We start from the raw sequence: 17,841 nt of genomic DNA on the forward strand, positions 1-17,841 counted from the left end.
TGACCCGCGAGTTCCACCCAGCATCCCTGATGTGGCCGCCACCTGGTCGTCACGGACCGTCTCTATCACCTTCCCTTCCAGCCATTCCCCACGCCCACAGCCAGCCATCCTCTCCGCGGCCGCATTTGGCCTGTGGTTGGAGGTCACGTAAGAGACATCATAAAGCATATATTCTGGCTTCATGCGCTCCATACCTTATCCTGGGTATCAGCAGTGTATTTTTTTCCAAAAAAAAAAAAAAAAAAGGTCGCAAAAAGAGTGGCATTGTTTTACATTTATGCAAATCTCTTAAAAAGTTATTTTAATTTACGTACAGTTGATTTACAACGTTGTGTTGGTTTCGGGTCTACAGCAAAGTGATTCCGTTTTCAGATTCTTTTCCTTTGTAGGTTATTATACAATATTGAGGGTAGTTCCCTGTGCCACACAGTGGGTGCCTATGGGTTATCTATTTGGTATATCGCCCCGTGTTTCTGCTAATCCCAAACTCTTTTTTTTTTTTTTTTTTGGATATTTAGGGCCACACCCGCAGCTTATGGAAGTTCCCAGGCTAGGGGTTGAATCGGAGCTGCAGCTGCCAGCCGACACCACAGCCACAGCTGCGGGGGATCTGAGCCTCGTCTGTGACCTGCACCACAGCTCACGGCAACGCCGGATCCTTAACCCACGGAGCGAGGCCAGGGATCGAAGCCGCCCCCTCATGGTTCCCAGTCGGATTCGTTAACCACTGAACCACGACGGGAACGCCTAATCCCAACTCTTAATGCATCCCGCCCTCCCCTTTCCCCTCTGGTAGCCAAAAGTTTGTTTTCTATGTCTGCGGGTCTACTTCTGCTTTGCAAGTAAGTTCATTTTTGTCGTTTTTTATTAGATTCCACATATAAGTGAGGTCATATGATATTTGTCTTTGTCTGATTTGCGTCACTTAGGGTGGTGATCTCTAGGTCCATTGATGTTTCTGTGAACGGCATGGTTCCATCCTTTTTTATGGCTGAGTAGCCTTCCATTGTTCCCTGCAGCCCCATTTACAAGAGCCGTTTCAGGTTTTTAATCACCGAGCCGTGTGGGGGCGTGGGGATGCGCTCCGGGACCCCCACCCTCTGGCTCTTCTTTGGCTTTGGGCCATGATGACTAAAACTCCCACGAACATTCCGGCACACGTCGTTTTGTGAACACGCATCTCGTTTCCTTCAGTTACACGGCTGGGAGTGGGCTTGCTGGGCGGGAGGGGGAGCGTGTGTCTAACTTCATAAGCTGACAGTTTGCATGACGCCTTTGCCATTTTCAGCCCGAGAGCGCCAGTGGCTCCGTGCCTCCCTAAGGTCTGCAGCTTTAAAAAATCTTCTGTGTTCCGGAGCTCTTGCTGTGGCGCGGTGGGTTAAGGATCTGGCGTTGCTGCATCAGTGGCGGGGGTGGCAGCAGTGGCTCGGGTGGGAGTCCTTGCCCCGGGCTTGCCTAGTCTGCCGGTGCGGCCGAAAAAGAAAACCAGCCTTTGGCGTTCTTGCAGGTGTCAGACGTCCCCTGCTCCCTTGATTCGCCTTTCTCTAGTAACTGAGGTTGTTGAGTCCCTTTCCACGGGCTTATCGGCCATTTATATATTTTCTTGGTAAAAATGTTCAGTGTCTTGGTCCATCTTTATTGTGGGTATTTTTGTGTGGGGGGGGGTTATTTTCTTTTTTTGTGTGATGGATTTGCATTCTTCATCAATTCTGGCTAAAACGCTTTGCCATATACATGTAACATTCTCTTCTGGGATTCGCGTTGTCTCGTTGTCTGACCTCTTGACAGCACGTGCTTTCTGCAGGATCCAATCCACTCTTGCATCTTTGATTTTTTTTTTGAATTATTCAACGACTTTCTCACACCTGTAGTTGTGTAATGATCATCACAATCCAGTGCACAGGATTCCCCCCCCCCACGCTTGTATCTGATGATTGGTCCTTTCTCTGGCCCTTCTGAAGGAGCTCCTGGCTCTCCTTCTAGGAGTGTTAGTTTTGGCTTTTACCTTCAGTTCTTCGGTGGATCTCAAGCTTAATTTCGGGCTCAGTGTGTGCGAGGCAGCGCTTCCTTCCCCACCTGCGCCTGCAATTGCTCCCGCGGCGGGATCTCCGAAGAAGCCGGAAGCCCTGCAGGTGTGTGTGTGTGGGGGTGAGCTGCAGGCGGGGAGGTCGTTTTAGGAGTTGGCTCCTCCGTGAAGACTTCGAAGAGCTGGTGGCCCTTGACCACCCCTGGGGGCCCGGATGACGGGCCCTGGGCCAAGCGGCGGGGGGAGGGGAGTTGCCAAGCCGTGGCGGTGTGTGTGTGTGTGTGTGTGTGTGTGTGTGTGTGTGTGTGTGTGTCAAACTCGGACAATCGGGGCTGGTGGAGGGGTGACGTGGTGGGAGCACCTGGGCACGTGTGTCAGTTCTTGAAGGAATTTCAGCCGCCGGCGGGGGGAGCCCGTCCTGAAACCAGGGGGACGACGAGGGGTGGAGCCAGGACATCTCAGGCCCGGCGTTTTCTTTCTGTGCCACCACCTCCGCTGGCTCTGTTTTTGAAACATATTTGGGATCTGATTTTTACCACGTTCACTGCCAGCACCCAACAGGCACAGCACTTTCTACAGGCCAGTTACCCTTCTACGCTTTGAAAAAAAAAAAAATGCCTTGGCGTCGAATTGACTTAGCGATGCCGTGCCAGTTTCAGGTGTACCCAGTTACGCACAGACAGCCATTCGTTCTCCCCTGTGGGTCCTCGCACACTGCGGCGCAGATTTTCCTGGGCCAGGCAGCAGGTCCTCGTGGGTGGCCTCCTCGCGGGCTTCCGCCCCCTTCATCACAGCCCCCCCCCCCCCCCCCCCCCCCCCGTTCCTTGCGCTGTGCTTGCTGAGTCTCTGCCTGGGGGGTGGCCCCTTGCGAAGCCTCTGGGAGGTATACCCTTAGAGTGCGTTTCACAGCGTCCTTTGCTGCTCCCCGGCCTTCTGCGTGTTACCCCTTAGAGCTGGGGCTGAGAATTCTGTGGCTCCCCACATTGCTGCCCTGGGCTCAAACGTCTTGCAAAGCAGGCGGCCCTTTGCACTTAACCTCTCTGGCAACGCTCTGCAAGATCAGCCGCACGGGGGCAGCACTGAGCCTCCCGAGCCCCCGCCGCCCGCCCCGCGCAGGGCCAGGCACCTGCGTCTCCTGCGGTGTTGGATTCGTGGTGACCGTCTTTCCGGCCTCTGATAACAGCCTCCTCGCCTCCCCCGGCGTTGGCCACCAAGCCGCAGGGCAGTGCCGCGCTTCGGCGAGGCGTGGTTTCTGGGTCAAGCAGGCCAGACCAGTTGGGCTGCAAACAAGCCGCCCCCACGGGTCCGTCCGCGGGGTGTCGTTCTTGCTCAGCGCCAGGCCCGCGGCTGGCTCCCGGTGCCCTCCCTGGGGGACGCAGGGGAAGCGGCAGCCACCGGGGGGAACCTCCACGGGAGGCCGGGAGGAGGAAACGTGCGTGTGCAGACCGCACGCGGCAGTTCCCGCTCAGGCAGCGCCCATGGCCCCTCCCGGCTGCCGGCGACCGTGCGCTTCCCCCCAACCGGACCGGACCGGGTTCCCGGGGGAGGCACAGGGTCTGATTTAATTTTTAAAAAATTTTTTTTTTTTTTTTTTTTTTTGTCTTTTTGCTATTTCTTTGGGCCGCTCCCGCGGCATATGGGAGGTTCCCAGGCTAGGGGTCTAATTGGAGCTGTTGGCGCCAGCCTACACCAGAGCCACAGCAACGTGGGATCTGAGCCGCTTCTGCAACCTACACCACAGCTCACGGCAACGCCGGATCGTCAACCCAGGGATGGAACCCGCAACCTCACGGCTCCTAGTCGGATTCGTCAACCACCGAGCCACGACGGGCAGTCCAATGAAAAGTTTTGTTTTATGTTGGAGTATGACTGACGATGTGTGAGTTTCGGGCAGTTGTAGTAGTGACAGTTTCAGATGGATCCCTCCGTTCCTGTTCGGATTTCCCCCCGGGGGCTACTCCAGAGCATGGACTCGAGTTCTCTGTGCCATTCAGCAGGCCCTGTCAGCTGTCTGCTCTACCTACCGTGCTGCATGTCTTTTAATCCCAAGATCCTAAATTATCCCTCCTCCCTTCCCTCTTTGGTGACCGGAAATCTGTTTCCTGCGTCTGTGCGTCTGCTTCTGTTGGCACAGAAGTTTATTTGCATCGTGTTCTGAGTGTTACCCTGTGACCCTGCCTTTGCCTGACTTACCTCACTTCCTGTGATCGTCTCTAGTTCCATCCGCGTTGCTGCGCATGGCGGTTTTTCATGCTTCTTTCTGACCGAGTAGTATTCCACTGCGCGTATGCTCGTCTTCCTCACCCCTTCCCCTGTCGATGGTCCTTCGGTGGCTTCCGTGTCTTGGCTGCTGTGAATAGGGCTGCTGCGAACATTGGGGTCGGGGGGAGGCATGTGTCTTTTCGAGTGATGGTTTTCTCCGGGTATATGCCCAGGAGTAGGATTGCTGGATCATGTGGTTGTTCTGTGGGGTTTAAGGAACTTCCATACTGTGCCCCACGGTGGCTGCACTAATTTACATTGCTGCCAGTAGGTGGGAGGGCTCCCTTTTCTCCACGCCCTCCCCAGAACTTACTGTTTGTGGGGACAGGGTCTGTTCACAGCACTGATTCAGGGCTCTTTGTGGCACCTCTGCTGCCGGTACTTAAGATGGGTTTGTAGCTCTGTGGTCTTAAGTCCATCCTTTTTGCTCTGACACATGCATTTAAGGCCGTCAGTCTTTTCTCTAGCACTGATTGGGTTGCATTCGATAAATTCCATATGGGAATTCCCGTCGTGGCGCAGTGGTTAACGAATCCGACCAGGAACCATGAGGTTGCGTGTTCGATCCCTGGCCTTGCTCAGTGGGTTAAGGATCCGGCGTTGCCATGAGCGGTGGTGTGGGTCGCAGACACGGCTCGGATCCCGCGTTGCTGTGGCTCTGGCGTAGGCTGGCAGCTTACAGCTCACTCAGAGTGGTGAGTTTCTAATCCTATGATTTCTCCTTCCTTTATAAGCTGAATCCTTCCTCTCATTCCTGATCAGTGTGAGACGGAGGAGTTTGCATATGGAAATAGGAAAAGGGCAGGATTCCTTCCCTTATTTACATGCTCAAAAGAATGGACCAACTCCCGCCTCCTCCGCAGGCAGCTGAGAGAGTTTGAGTTTTGCATTTTTTTTTTTTTTTTTTTGGTCTTTTTGCCATTTCTTGGGCTGCTCCCGCGGCATATGGGAGGTTCCCAGGCTAGGGGTCTAATTGGAGCTGTTGGCACCAGCCTACACCAGAGCCACAGCAACGTGGGATCTGAGCCGCTTCTGCAACCTACACCACAGCTCACGGCAACGCCGGATCGTTAACCCACTGAGCAAGGGCAGGGATCGAACCCGCAACCTCATGGTTCCTAGTCGGATTCGTTAACCACTGCGCCACGATAGGAACTCCTGCATATTCTTTCTTTAAGTGACAGAAGAGGGTCTGGTGGAGAAATAAAACCAGAGTATCTCTATACATTTAGGTTTACAACGTGCACGCGTATGTGCATGTCCCACAGCTACTCACTGTGACGCGGGCACAGCCGTCAGCGTCATCGCCAGGCTACTCTCCTGGAAAAACCCCAGGGTTCACACGGCAGCAGCACCGGCCGTCGCCAGGCTGTGGTTACACCCACGGGACTGAGCCATCTGCTCGCTGAGTTTTAGCCCCTGATCAAGCCTTCGTTTCCCCAACCCCAGTCCCTAGAACACCACCGCTCTTCTTCGTGAGATGAGTTCAGTTTTTTCTGTATTTTTTTCGTTTCTGCATATAAGTGAGAGCACACAGCATCTGCCTTTCTGTGTGAGTCTTGCATCACTTAGCACAACGTTTAAGTGACGTTTCCCCGGACGGCAGGACTTCCTCCTTCGGTCAGGTCGTGTGATGTCTACGCCACGTGCCCGCGACCCACTCGCCCGTGGCTGGAGACCGAGGCCGCCTCCACGTCTTGGCCGTCGTGCTTGGCGCTGCCGTGAACGTGGGGCGCAGGTAGCTCTTTGATAAACGATTTCATTCCTTTCGGATGGACCCCCAGAAATGGATGCCGGGTCGCGTGGTGGTTCTACCTTAGTTCTTGGGGGGAAGCTTCCTATTGTGCTCTGTAGCGGCTGCCCCAGCTATGTCCCCACCACCAGGGCCCGAGGGCTCCTTTTCCTCCACATCCGCAGCAGCCACCGCCTTCTCTTCGTGCTGGCAGGTGTGAGGGGACATCTCGCGGGCTCGGCTGGCACCTCTGATGACTGGCGATGCTGAGTGTCTTTGCATGTGTCTCCGTGTCGTCTTGGAAAAGTGTCTATTCGTGTTCGTTGCCTATTTTTTAACTGAGTTGTTTGCATCTTGCTGTGGAGCTGTAGGAGCTCCTTAAATGTTTCGGATGTTAACCCTTTACGAGATACGTGCTTTGCCAATATTTTCTCCCCGTCCGTAGGAGGCCTTTTCACTTGGTTGATTGTTTTCTTTGCTGTGCAGAAGCGTTTTAGGTCAATGTGGTCCCGTTTGCTCATTTTTGCTTTTGTTTCCCATGAAGCCATCAGTCCCGAACTTCGTTGGGAGGTTTTCGGTTCAATCTTTTTTTTTTTTTCTTTTGTCCTTTTAAGACCACACCCGCGGCATGTGGCGGTTCCCAGGCTGGGGGTCGAATCGGAGCTGTAGCCGCCAGCCTACGCCAGAGCCACAGCCACGTGGGATCCGAGCCGCGTCTGCAACCTACACCACAGCTCACGGCAACGCCGGATCTGTAACCCATTGAGCGAGGCCAGGGACCAAACCCGCAACCTCATGGTTCCTGGTCGGATTCGTTAACCACTGCGCCACGACGGGAACTCCTGATTCAATCTTCTTACTTTTATGGGTCTGTTTGGTTTTTCTGGTTCTTTCTTTAAAATTTTTTTTTTTTCTTTTTAGGGCCACACCTGCAGCATGTGGAGGTTCCCAGGCTAGGGGTCGAATCGGAGCTGTAGCTGCCACCCTACACACCACAGCCACAGCAACGCAGGATCCTTAACCCACTGAGTAAGGCTGGGGACCGAATCCATGCCCTCATGGGTACTAGTTGGGTTCGTTACCATGGAGCCACGGCAGCAACTCCAGTTTTTCTGCTTCTTCATGATGCAGTCTTGCTGTATGTTTCTAGGGATATTTCCATCTCTTCGAGGCTAGTGTGGTCTAATAAGAAGTACACATACACGGCCTTTGTGTCCCGTTCCTGGCACCGAGCCCCACGGAACCCTGGGAAGTTCCTGAGTGGTGGGAGCGTCTTGTGATTCGTTAGGAGTCCCTCTGGGGAACGTGAGTGGATGCTAACGAGATGACTCGGGGGGGGCCTAGACAGCCTCAGGAAGGGGCTGCTCAGCGGAAAGGCTCCGTGATCGGAAGGTTGGAACTCTCAGGCCCGCCCACCTCTGGGAACGGGGAGGGAGCTACACATTCAGCTCTGTAGAGACTCTTCAACAGCAAGCACTGGTGAGTTTCCGGGGTGATACACACGGGGCGATTCAGGGAGGCCGGGCACCTGGAGAGGGCATGGAAGCTCTGCCCTCTGCATCTTCCATCTGGCTGTCCCCGAGTCATGCCCTTTTGGCATAAACTAGCGACCTAGTAAGATGTTTCTTTGAACTTTGTGAGCTGCTCTAGGAAATTGACAGAACCCAAGGAGAGCTTTCCTGGGCCTGTGATCTGTAGCGGGTCAATCAAAAGTGCAGGTGACACCCCGGACTTGATGCTGGTTCTGAAGCTGAAGCGGGGGGCGGTCTCGTGGGACGAAGCCCTGACCCCCTGGGATCCGCCACGGACCCTGGGTGCACAGCGTCGGAACACAATGGAGTCCCGTTGGTGGGAGACCTGCTCAGGAACCGCTGAGACCAGGGCCTGTTTGAGGACAGCGGAGAACCGCACACCTCCCTCTCCAGTCTGTCGGCGCTCACAGGGGTCGTCACTGCCGCCTGGTTCTGGAAGGGAGACGTCACCTGCCACTGCAGGGGCTGAGCTTTGCCAGCAGCAGGCTGTGTCTGCACTGGCCTTTGTTGCTTGCTTGCTTTCCTTAATTTGGGGCTTAGTTTGCTCTCCTTGGTTCCCCCGTTCATCGAGAACCCTAAGCTCTTTCTTTTGTGCTCAGTGCGGGTGTTTGCTGCTCTGCGTGCTGTCTGCGTCCACTCCGGCTGCTGTAACGAAAGCACCACCGCCGGGGTTGCTCAGAAACAGCAGCCGGTGTTCCTCTGTCACAGTGTCGGACGCTGGGGTCTGAGATGGTGGTGCTGGCCTCTGGTGTGGCTCTGGAGAGGGACCGCTTCCTGTTCACAGGTGGTACCTTGCTGGGTTCTCACGAGGTGGACGGGGTGAGGGCTCCGTGGGCTCCTCTGTGAGGCCGCTGGATGCATTCGTGAGGCTCCATTCCCGAGACCCAGGCACCCCCCAAAGGTCCCACCTTAACGCCAGCACGTGGACGTCGGCACGGGCACTTGGGGTCGAGGGGACACAAGCTGCAGCCGCTTCTTGGAACTGCTTTTCCTGCATCTCATACGCTCTGTGTGGGGTTCCGTTTTTGCTTGTTTCAAGACATTGTCAAGTTTCCCGCTTGATTTTTCTTTGACCCGCTGCTTGCTAAGGCGTGTCTTTGTTCAACGTGCGCGTGTTTGCAAATGTTTCCTTTGATTTCTAGTTTCGGACCGTTGTGGTCAGGAAAGGTCGTTGGTATATGTCCGTCTTAAATTTGGTGAGCCTGTTTTTGTGACCTAACACACGATCTGCTCTGGAGAAGGTTCCACGTGCCCTTGAGAAAAATGTGCAGTCCGCCTCCGTTGGGTGGATGGTTCTGCACGTATCTGTCAAATCCACCCGATACGATGTGTAGCGCGAGCCCACATTTCCAGACTTTCTGTCTGGAGGATCTATCCCTTGCTCAAAGTGGGGCGCGGGAGCCCCCTCTCATTGCGTTTCCGTCCTTTCCTGCCTTCAGATCTGCTCGTCTTGGCTTCATCCACTTGGTGCTGTGATGGGGGCGCGTCTGGACTTACCGTTGTTGCATCCTGTTATTGACTTCACCCTGCACCGCTCTGCGATAACCTTTGGGTCTCTCGTTACGACCTGCGCCTTAAAATCTCTTTCCTCGGACGTGGCTACATCTCCCTGCTCACGTACGTGGCGTGTTTTTCTCCTGCCCTCACTGTCAGCCCGTGTTGGCCTGGACGCTGCAACAAGGCTTTGTAGGCAGCCTGTAGTTGAGTCTCCAAAAGATCCCCTCAGCCGCTGTGGTCTTTTGACTGGAGAAGTTAACCCATTTATATTTCAACTAAGTCCTGACCGATAAGGACTCAACTGCCGTCGTCTTATTTCCTCGCGGTTCGGCAGGTTTTGTCTTTCTCCCTTGCTGTCTTGCTTTGTGACGCGATGATTTTCTGAGAGGGCAGCTTTGGTTCCCGTCTCTTCCTCGTTCGTGTATCTTCTGCAGGGTTCTCCTTGGTGGTTACCGTGACGCTTAGATAAAACATAACCGTCTATGCATTTGGCACGTGGGTGGCATTATTCGGTGCGATCGTGCGCTCATTGATTTAAACACAGCCGGTGCCCATCTGTCCGTTTTAAAAATTAGCGTTCGCTCTGTCGCTGGAGGTTTCCCGGGCGTCTCTTGAGTTTGATGCTCTACTCCGTTGGCTTGGCCTGCGCATCTCTGGTCTCTTCCTTGCTTTCCGGGTTAAAGATGCTCCAGGGGCATCTTGCTCGTTTCCAGACCCATTTCTCCGGAAGACCCAGGTCCCACCAAGATACAAGAAATCGTATTTCACTGCAGCGGTCTAGGTGCCGGGGGCTCCTAGGTGCTGGGTCGGTCCCTTCTCTAGGTCTTTTCAGGGCTCAGGAAATTGTTGCTAAAGGCAATATACATCAGAATTTCGTATCGCTGTTTATACCCCCAATACAGCAAAGCAGCGTTTTTACTTCTTCTCATTGATTCCTCAGCGCCGCGATTCCTGCTACACCGTGTGATGGGTTTGCATTCCTGCGTTAACTCTGTAGCTCCTGGATGCCACCGCCGATGCCACCGCCGACCACACGGTTACTGAAAAGAGCTGACGCTCTCTCTTGTCATCCTCAGTGCTGAGGGCCTATCCCGTGGTAAGTTACTGTGTTTTCAAATGACTTGAGGTAAAGCATCTCTGTTAGCACTGCCTTTTATGAAGCTTGATCGGCTGCTATGGGGGGGCTGTCTCATGGTAACGGAGGGAGACCTCAGAATTTGATCCCCAAGGTCCTGGGTACGGGAAATGGCCACTCTTTCCCTTGACACGCCCCTGTGGGTCACGCCGACTGAGAAAAGAAAAGAAAGGGCGGGGCGGGGGGAGCAGGTGACGGCCTATACACGGAGACGTGGACGCCAGCTGCTCTTCCTGAGGCCAGTGGGAGGGAGAGATTTTCCCGAGCAGCAAGGGGGGTGGGCCGTCCTCAGATGTGGAATATGGGGGTTATGTTCACTTCCGGCCCCTTGGCCACTTCCACCAAGATCTAGGGATTGTCTCTGATGGCCGCTGGAGGGAAAGATTCGCCACCTACCAAAAGAAGGGAGACGGCAGAGCCCCGAACCACGGAAGGGACGGGGGGTCTGAGCAGGTGTTCCAGGAGCCTCCTGGGCCTCCGCGGTCCCGCCACAGGGACTCCCGTCTCCGTCAAGTCAGGAGCTGATAGGACATGGGGAGGCGAGGACGCGAGGAGGGAGAGGACGTGTGAGGCGTGGAGACCCCCAGCCTCACCCGGGGCGGGGGGCCCTGGCCGCCTTTGGCCAGCATCTCCATCAGCCCCTGGGGTCCCCAAAGCAACCAGAACCAGGAGAACCGCGACCAGAGCAGTAGGAATGGCCAGCGACAGAGAAATCAGAAGGTATGGCTTTCAATGCGTCACCTCGTATTTATTGACTTACGACACACAGCTTGAGAGGAAGCGAGTGTTTCAAGTGTCTCTTTAACCCCCCTCTGCGCCTGGCTCCACGGGGACACCAACTCTGAGGTCCTCCCAGAGTGAGAGCAGGGTCTGCCACCGACCGGGGTCAGGAGCTCACATCTCTGAGGGCCCCTGTGGGGAGGAGGGCGATTTGGCCGGCGTCTGACTCAGGAAGACCACCTGCCCGGAGAGGGGGCGTTATGGAGGCATCTCCACAGGAATTAGCCACCAAATCCGGCTTCAGTGTACAGTGGGATGGGCCCTGAGGGAGGGTTTAGGACAGTGACGCAGCACAGGACCCGGCTCAGGACACCGGGATCAGCAGGGACCACCGAGGCCCGAGGTCAGCGGCTCAGAGCTTGCTCTGGAAGCAAAGGGGGACACAGCAGCTGGCCTGGGAGCAGCAGGGTTGGCAGCAGCTGGACTAGCAACAACTAGACTGGCAGCAGTTGGGCTTGTAGCAGCCACAAGAGCCACAGCTGGAGCAGGCACAGGCTGGCACACAGCAGCACAGGGGCTTGCAGCAGCTGGACTGGGAGCAGCCACAGGAGCCACAGCCCCCCTTGGAGCCCCCGCAGGAGCCACAGCCCCCTTTGCCACAGCCGGAGCAGGCACAGGCTGGCACACAGCAGCACACGGGCCTGCAGCAGCTGGACTGGGAGCAGCCACAGGAGCCACAGCCCCCCTTGGAGCCCCCGCAGGAGCCACTGCCCCCTTTGGCACAGCTGGAGCAGGCACAGGCTGGCACACAGCAGCACACAGGCACACAGCCGCTGGAGCCACAGCCCCCACAGCTGGAGCCACAGCCTCCGGAACAGCCAGAGCAGCCCATGGTTCTGGTGAGTGGAGGGTGGAGTCGGTCAGAGGAGCAGGTGCAGAGAGAGGGGAGGGCTCAGGTGTGGCGCCTCCTGGGCCGGGGGCCTCTACATACCCGCCAGGCTCAGGGGCGACCTGGGCACACGGTCGCTTCCTGGCTCCTGTCTGTGGCTTTTCCTGGGGATCTCTGTGCTTTGCATTCCCCAGGCCCCTCTGCGTGCTATTCGTCCTCTGCCTGTCAGTCCCGTCTGTGGAACGTGTTCTCAGAAAGGTGACCAGGTCCCCTGTTCACGGCCACGGGCAGGGAAGGACAGTGAAAGCGGAACCCGCTCAGGGCGCGACCTGGGGAACCGATTTTGAGCCCGTGGCCTGGGCCGCTCTGTGAAAAGCTGTCTTTGCAGCCTCTTCTCCTGCTTCGGCGGGGCCTGGGCCCTCACCTTCCTTGTCCACAGGGAGCTCCCGGCCAGGGGCTATCTCTGGTCTTCAGGTTTGCCTCTGAGGTTCCGTGTATTTGGCCGAAATACTGGATGAAGGTGCTTTTCCCAGAGTTCTGCCACGGGGGCCACGCAGGAAGGCTGCTCCTGTGATAACAGAATACGGGTTCCAGTCCTTCCAGGCCTCTCAACTCGGCCCGTCACCCGGGTGGCAGGGTTGGCAGGTGCCTGTGGAGCCCGGCCTCCAGATGGACAAGTATGCACAGCACAGTGAACTCTCTCTGGTCTTTGGTGATAGAACACGATGGAAGATGACATGAGAGAAAGAGACGGTGAACACTGGGTCGCCTTGCAGAAAGTGGCACGACGTTGTAAACCAAGCACACTTGAAAAATAATAATAAAGGAAAAAGTATGTCCCCAGCGGGTACCCGAGCCTCTGAGCGCCCTGCCGTTCTTCCTGCTGCCACACGGTGTCGCTCCAGGACCTCCCAGGAGCTGGACCGCTGGCTGGGCGGCCGCTGGGGCCGAGTCTCCCTCCTCGGAGACCTGAAGGTTGCTTTGCATAGACAAGCATGTGTGTCCCACCGCATGAAACAGTGGATCAGCCTGTCCCGCAGACTCGGAGGGAGCGCCCTGGACCGGCTCCCGCCCCCAGGACTTGTCTTCACAAGGGGCTGGGTCTGCGCATGAACAGGTAGGGAGGGGCTTCTAAGATGTTCCGCGTGGAGCATCCGCGGCGCAGCGGCGAAGCCGTGGAAAACCAGCTTCGGAGCTGCGCGCACGAACTCCGTGTAACGCACACCTGTGCCTATAGAGCAACATAATGCACGTTAGTTTTCCTCTTTCGGAAGGTGACACTCAGGATGCGGGACCACGGTCTCCCTGCTCCGTGGTGGGGACCAGCCGGGACGCCCGCTCTTACCGACTTCCGGCGCGTTTCCCCCACTTTGAAATTCTGATTCGCTTCTCCTCGGACAGTTTGCATGCACGCCCATAAGCACTCACGTTTGCAGCGCGTGTTAAAGCCTTCATCTCAGACCCCGTGTCCATCCGATTTGGTCTGCAGGCTCCACATTAGGAACTTACTCTGAGAGGAGGCGCTAAGGCAGCGCCAGAGAGAGCCGCGTCCCCCTCCTCTTAGCGTGCTGCTGCGACCTGAGGGCCTCAGTGGGTGGGTCACATGGGTTTCCCTGCCTCGTCACCTGAGGCCGAGATACAATGACAGCAAAGCACAACGGCAGCGTTTTCCTTAGGAGGGCGACACGCTGTCTGATTTCGCTGAGCAAAGAAGGTTGCAGGCTTGCAGGGAGGGTTACAGGTGAGAATATTCCTAAGAGTGATTCACTTCTCGGCACAGAAGGGGCCACACTGATGGTGTGTGACTTGGAGGCCAGGTCGTAGTGGGCGCTGGGACTCTCCCTTCCCCCCTGTCCTCACCTCCCCGCCCCCAGGCACGTGCACACACACAGACATACGCAACTACCCCCTCTGGGTGAAGCCAAGGGCCATGTCCCAGCCCAGGGGGATGCCCACGTGCGGAGCAACTGAGGCCTCCAGCCGAGAGCCAGGTGGACTTGCCATCGTGGAGACGGACCCTCCAGCCCCAGTCAAGCCCTCAGGTGAGGCAGCCTCGGCCGACACCTTGACAAGAACCTGGGAGAGGAGACCCTGAGCCAAAACCGCCCAGGAAAACTTAGAGCCTGACAGGAAGACTGGAAACACGGCAAGTGTTCATACGGAGATGCTGGAAAAAGAAGCGCCGAAGGAAACCAAAGTGGTAAGAGGGAAGCAGGGCAAAAATAACCGGTGAGTAACAAAAGGTCAGCTGTTCCTCCCAAAATTAGTAAGATCGACAAGGACCAGAATAACTGGGCCACCCAAGGGCAGCAAGAAGTAGATGAAGACTATACAACCTGAGCAGGTGAAAGAACCCGGGGGGAACAGATTTGGCAACAAGGAGAATTGAGAACAAGCTTTGCTGGTAAATTTGGTGTCTGGAAGAAATGGTTTCTGGAAAAAAAAATAAACAACAAAACTTGAAACGGCAACATTCACGTGAAGAGCTATGGAAAAAAATGGACCAGATCAGCAGCCATCAAAGATGATGAAAGGGCCCCCCAGGGTCCGGAGCCGGGCAAAGTCCTCGCCCTGGTGGCTTTATGGGTGAGTTCTAACACAGATCCCCCTGGACTTCAGATTTTCGGAACCGAAGGCAAGGAAGGCTGAGTCAATTCAGGAAGCTGTTAGAACTCTGTTTTCCAAATCAAGCCAGGCTGCAAGACGAAGGAAAGGCACAGGTCCCCTTTGTTGTGAGCGGGAAAACGCAGCATTTCTAAGTCGAATAGCACAAGCAGCCAACCGTGATTTAAAAATAACAGGCGAGCCAAGTAGGGCTTGTTCCTGGAAGGTGGGGGGGTTCCCGGTTGCCAGGCACATCTCGGGACTGACAGCCGTGCCCCCGGGGGTGGGGAGGAAGTCCCACGACGGCTTCAGCTGGCGCAGCAGGTCGGCTTGATGAAATTAGTTAGGACACCGCTGCCCGGAGGTTGAGAGCCAGCACCTTCTTTCGTCGGATAAAAATGTCTCTCGAATCCCCATAGCAAGTATATTTACACCTGTTCATCGACGGGGAGAAGCGCCCAGCACCCGGGGATGGGTTACAACACGGGGATTCAGCAGGTTGCGGATCCGCTCGACACTCAAGCACGAGGATGCGCTTAGGCAGGAACTGGCCAGTGAGGCAGGGACGCCGGGGCAGGCGCCGGCCACCAGGGTTGCTCCCCGGCGAGGCTGGCCCTTTGCTAGACGAGGTGAACTGTGGAAACAGGCGTTGCTACCACGCAGCGATCGACGGACTGAAGGATGCTGGTTCCCTGCAAACGAACCCATGCAGCCAGTCCTGACAACCCCTGGAGGCTTTGGGAGGGGCTTCACGAGCAATCCTGAGATGATGCAGAGGCGTGAAGTTTCCGGGACCAGGGGGAGGGAGGTCGCCGGCCTCTGCGATGTCCAGCCTGCGCCCCGGGAGGCAGAGCTGGGCCGGGGGGGGCCGGCAGCCAGGAGGCTGGGGGCGGTGGAGGCCTGGCGTCCGGGAGCGAGCGTCATGAATCAGGGACAGCAAGGGTGGCGGGCCATACACGTGGGGCTTGCTATGCGTCAGGAGATGCTCTGTGTCCTCCTAAGAGCCTCGTCTGCGGCTCACGGCAGATCCCCGAGGGGTGCGGCAGCTCAGCCCCGTGCAGGGGACAGAACCACGGCCGTCCTCAGCACAGGCTTAGGGTCCCGTTGGCCAGGATGAGGTCTCCGCCCGGCTGGGACGGGCCCGCGGGCGCACGGCTGGTGGGCATGTGCAGGGCAGTCACATGGGGCGGTGCTTTACGCTGGCACAGAGCGTGCCAGGGAGGAGACGGACAATGAAGACGTGGCGTAATTCTCCCAGGTACAGTCCTCGGCCATGGGAGGAGCGAGCGAGACCCCAGGGTCAAGCTAACCCCACCTGAGGCTGAGCTGTGTTTCCGGGAGGACATCTTTGAGGTGCCTCAGTGTGGGGTCTTTCTTAGGGGGATGCTGGGAAAATGGGGGGGGGGGCTCAGCCCCTGCTCAGAGAGACAGGTGGGGGGGGGACCCAAAACCGAGTCGGGAGAGGCCCCTTGCAAAAGAAGTTGGCGATCCCGGCTTTCGTGCCACATCTCCGGCTCCCTTGGAAGAGACCAGAAGCAGGAGCGCCCGGAGGGAGAAGGGCTTCTCTGGGGCTTACAGCTCTGCACTCAAGGAATCTGTTGACGCGCAGGCTCTAATCCCCATTTGAAAGCGGCTCCGTGTGAATTCTGGTTTCCCACCAGAGCCTCGCCCACTGCCGGCCTTTGAGATGAGAGTCTGTCTTAACGAGCTGGATCTTGTTATCAGCTCATCAAGGAGCCCGGGCGCTGGCCTGGTGGATTTCTGTCCTGTTTGGGGCTGGCTGCCTGTTTTCCTTTACTTCAATGATGTCGGGTCCCCGATAAACTGCTCCTGGGTCAGGCTTTGTTCCCATCGGGCTTTTGGGGACATTGCACCAATATCCTCGGGTTTAGGACGTTTCATCCGGAGGCGGCCAGATAACAGCCCCCCGCCTGCCCCGTGCCAGGGGGACCCGGGAATTGCTGCTTTCGCAACATTTTCTAAAACCGTTGGAATTCTGCAGGCGGTCACCCTCTGCTTTGGTCTTGACGGTTCTGTATCCATTTCCCTGGAACATGTTATATTCGTTGGGGCTAAACATTCAGACTTTCCAGCAGTCATGGGGAATTTCACAGATTTAAAAAATATATTTTCGTTCCACGTATGTGGGTCTTTGCTGAGGCTGCTTGGTCACTGCCCCCTCTGCCTCTGCTGACCCCCATGGGCACACGTCCTAGCTTGGCGTTTCCCACTCTGACCTCTGACCCTCTCCAGCCTCTTTGTCTGGCAGCCATTCCGTTTCTGGGATGGTGTAGGTTGCAGATGAGGCCTGGGTCCCCCTGCGTGGCTGTGGCTGTGGCGTAAGCTACAGCTCCGATTGGACCCCTAGCCTGGGAACCTCCACATGCCGCAGGTGCGGCCCTAAAAGGACGAAAAAATAAAAAATAAAAAAATAAAGAAAAGAAGAGAAGTTAAAGCAATAAATGAGGCACCCCTTCTCATCTGTGAAATCGTGGAGACTTTAAACATAAATAAATGGGAGTACTGTCGTGAGGCTGCGCGTGTAACAGCCAAGCATCGTGACAAGCTGCCGTCCGGGCGAGGCCGGGAGGCACCGTCAGCAGCATCCACCTGTGAGCTGCCAGGGCTTTGAAGTCTCCTTTGCAGCGAAGCCTCTTCAGGGACGTGGATAAAAGTCAGGAAAAAAGAGCCGTGTTGCTGTGCAGACCACAACTGCAGAGGAAACGAAGCTGAGGGATGGAGAGACGAAACGGGGAGAAATCGAGGCAAACGGCCCGCTGGGCTCTGGGGCCGTTGGTGACACTGACGTCTCCCCCGGGTCCCGGGTCCTGTGTCCCAAGGGCAGAGGTAACGCAGACGCGCAGTCGGTGCTGATCCCGGGGAGAGGCGGGGCCCCGTCCGCGTCCCTGCTGGAGCCGGTGATCTCGTAAAACCCGGCCTCTCACCTGTCGCCGGAGGATAATGATAAGGGCCAGACGCGCGAGTGGGGAAGTGGTGACGTTTAGAAAACCAAGAAAACAAGTCGGTGAGAACCTGACGCCCAGCGAACAGAGAAGCACAACGGAGGACTGTGAACAGGCATCATGACGCGACCTGGCGCCAGCTGTGTGCCCGTGTGCTGCTGTGTGCCAGCCCTTCCTGCTGCAGCTGTGCCACGGGGGCTGTGGCTTATGGGGGGCTGCCCGTCCAGCTGCTGTGTCCCCCTTTGCTGCCAGGGCAAGGTCTGAGGTGCTGACCTCAGACCGCACGTGGCCCGTGCAGACGCGCCCACTGTCCCGAGTGTCCCCCGCCCGGGACTTCAGGCACTGACTTCACGGCTGCGGTGCCCGAGCTTCTGAGTCCCATTGCCAGGCTGGAGGGACCCGGGTCACCTTCTCGCTGACCAGGCGCTCCTTCCCCCCTTCCCCAGACCTTCTGGCTCTGCCCCCGCCTCGTGTCTGACCC

The sequence above is a fragment of the Sus scrofa genome, chromosome 2 (assembly GCF_054392235.1).
Source record: "Sus scrofa isolate SSC_HxYL_T2T_F1_AM1 chromosome 2, Sscrofa_HxYL_maternal_Yorkshire_Landrace_v2.0, whole genome shotgun sequence".
In the NCBI taxonomy this organism is placed as follows: Eukaryota; Metazoa; Chordata; class Mammalia; order Artiodactyla; family Suidae; genus Sus; species Sus scrofa.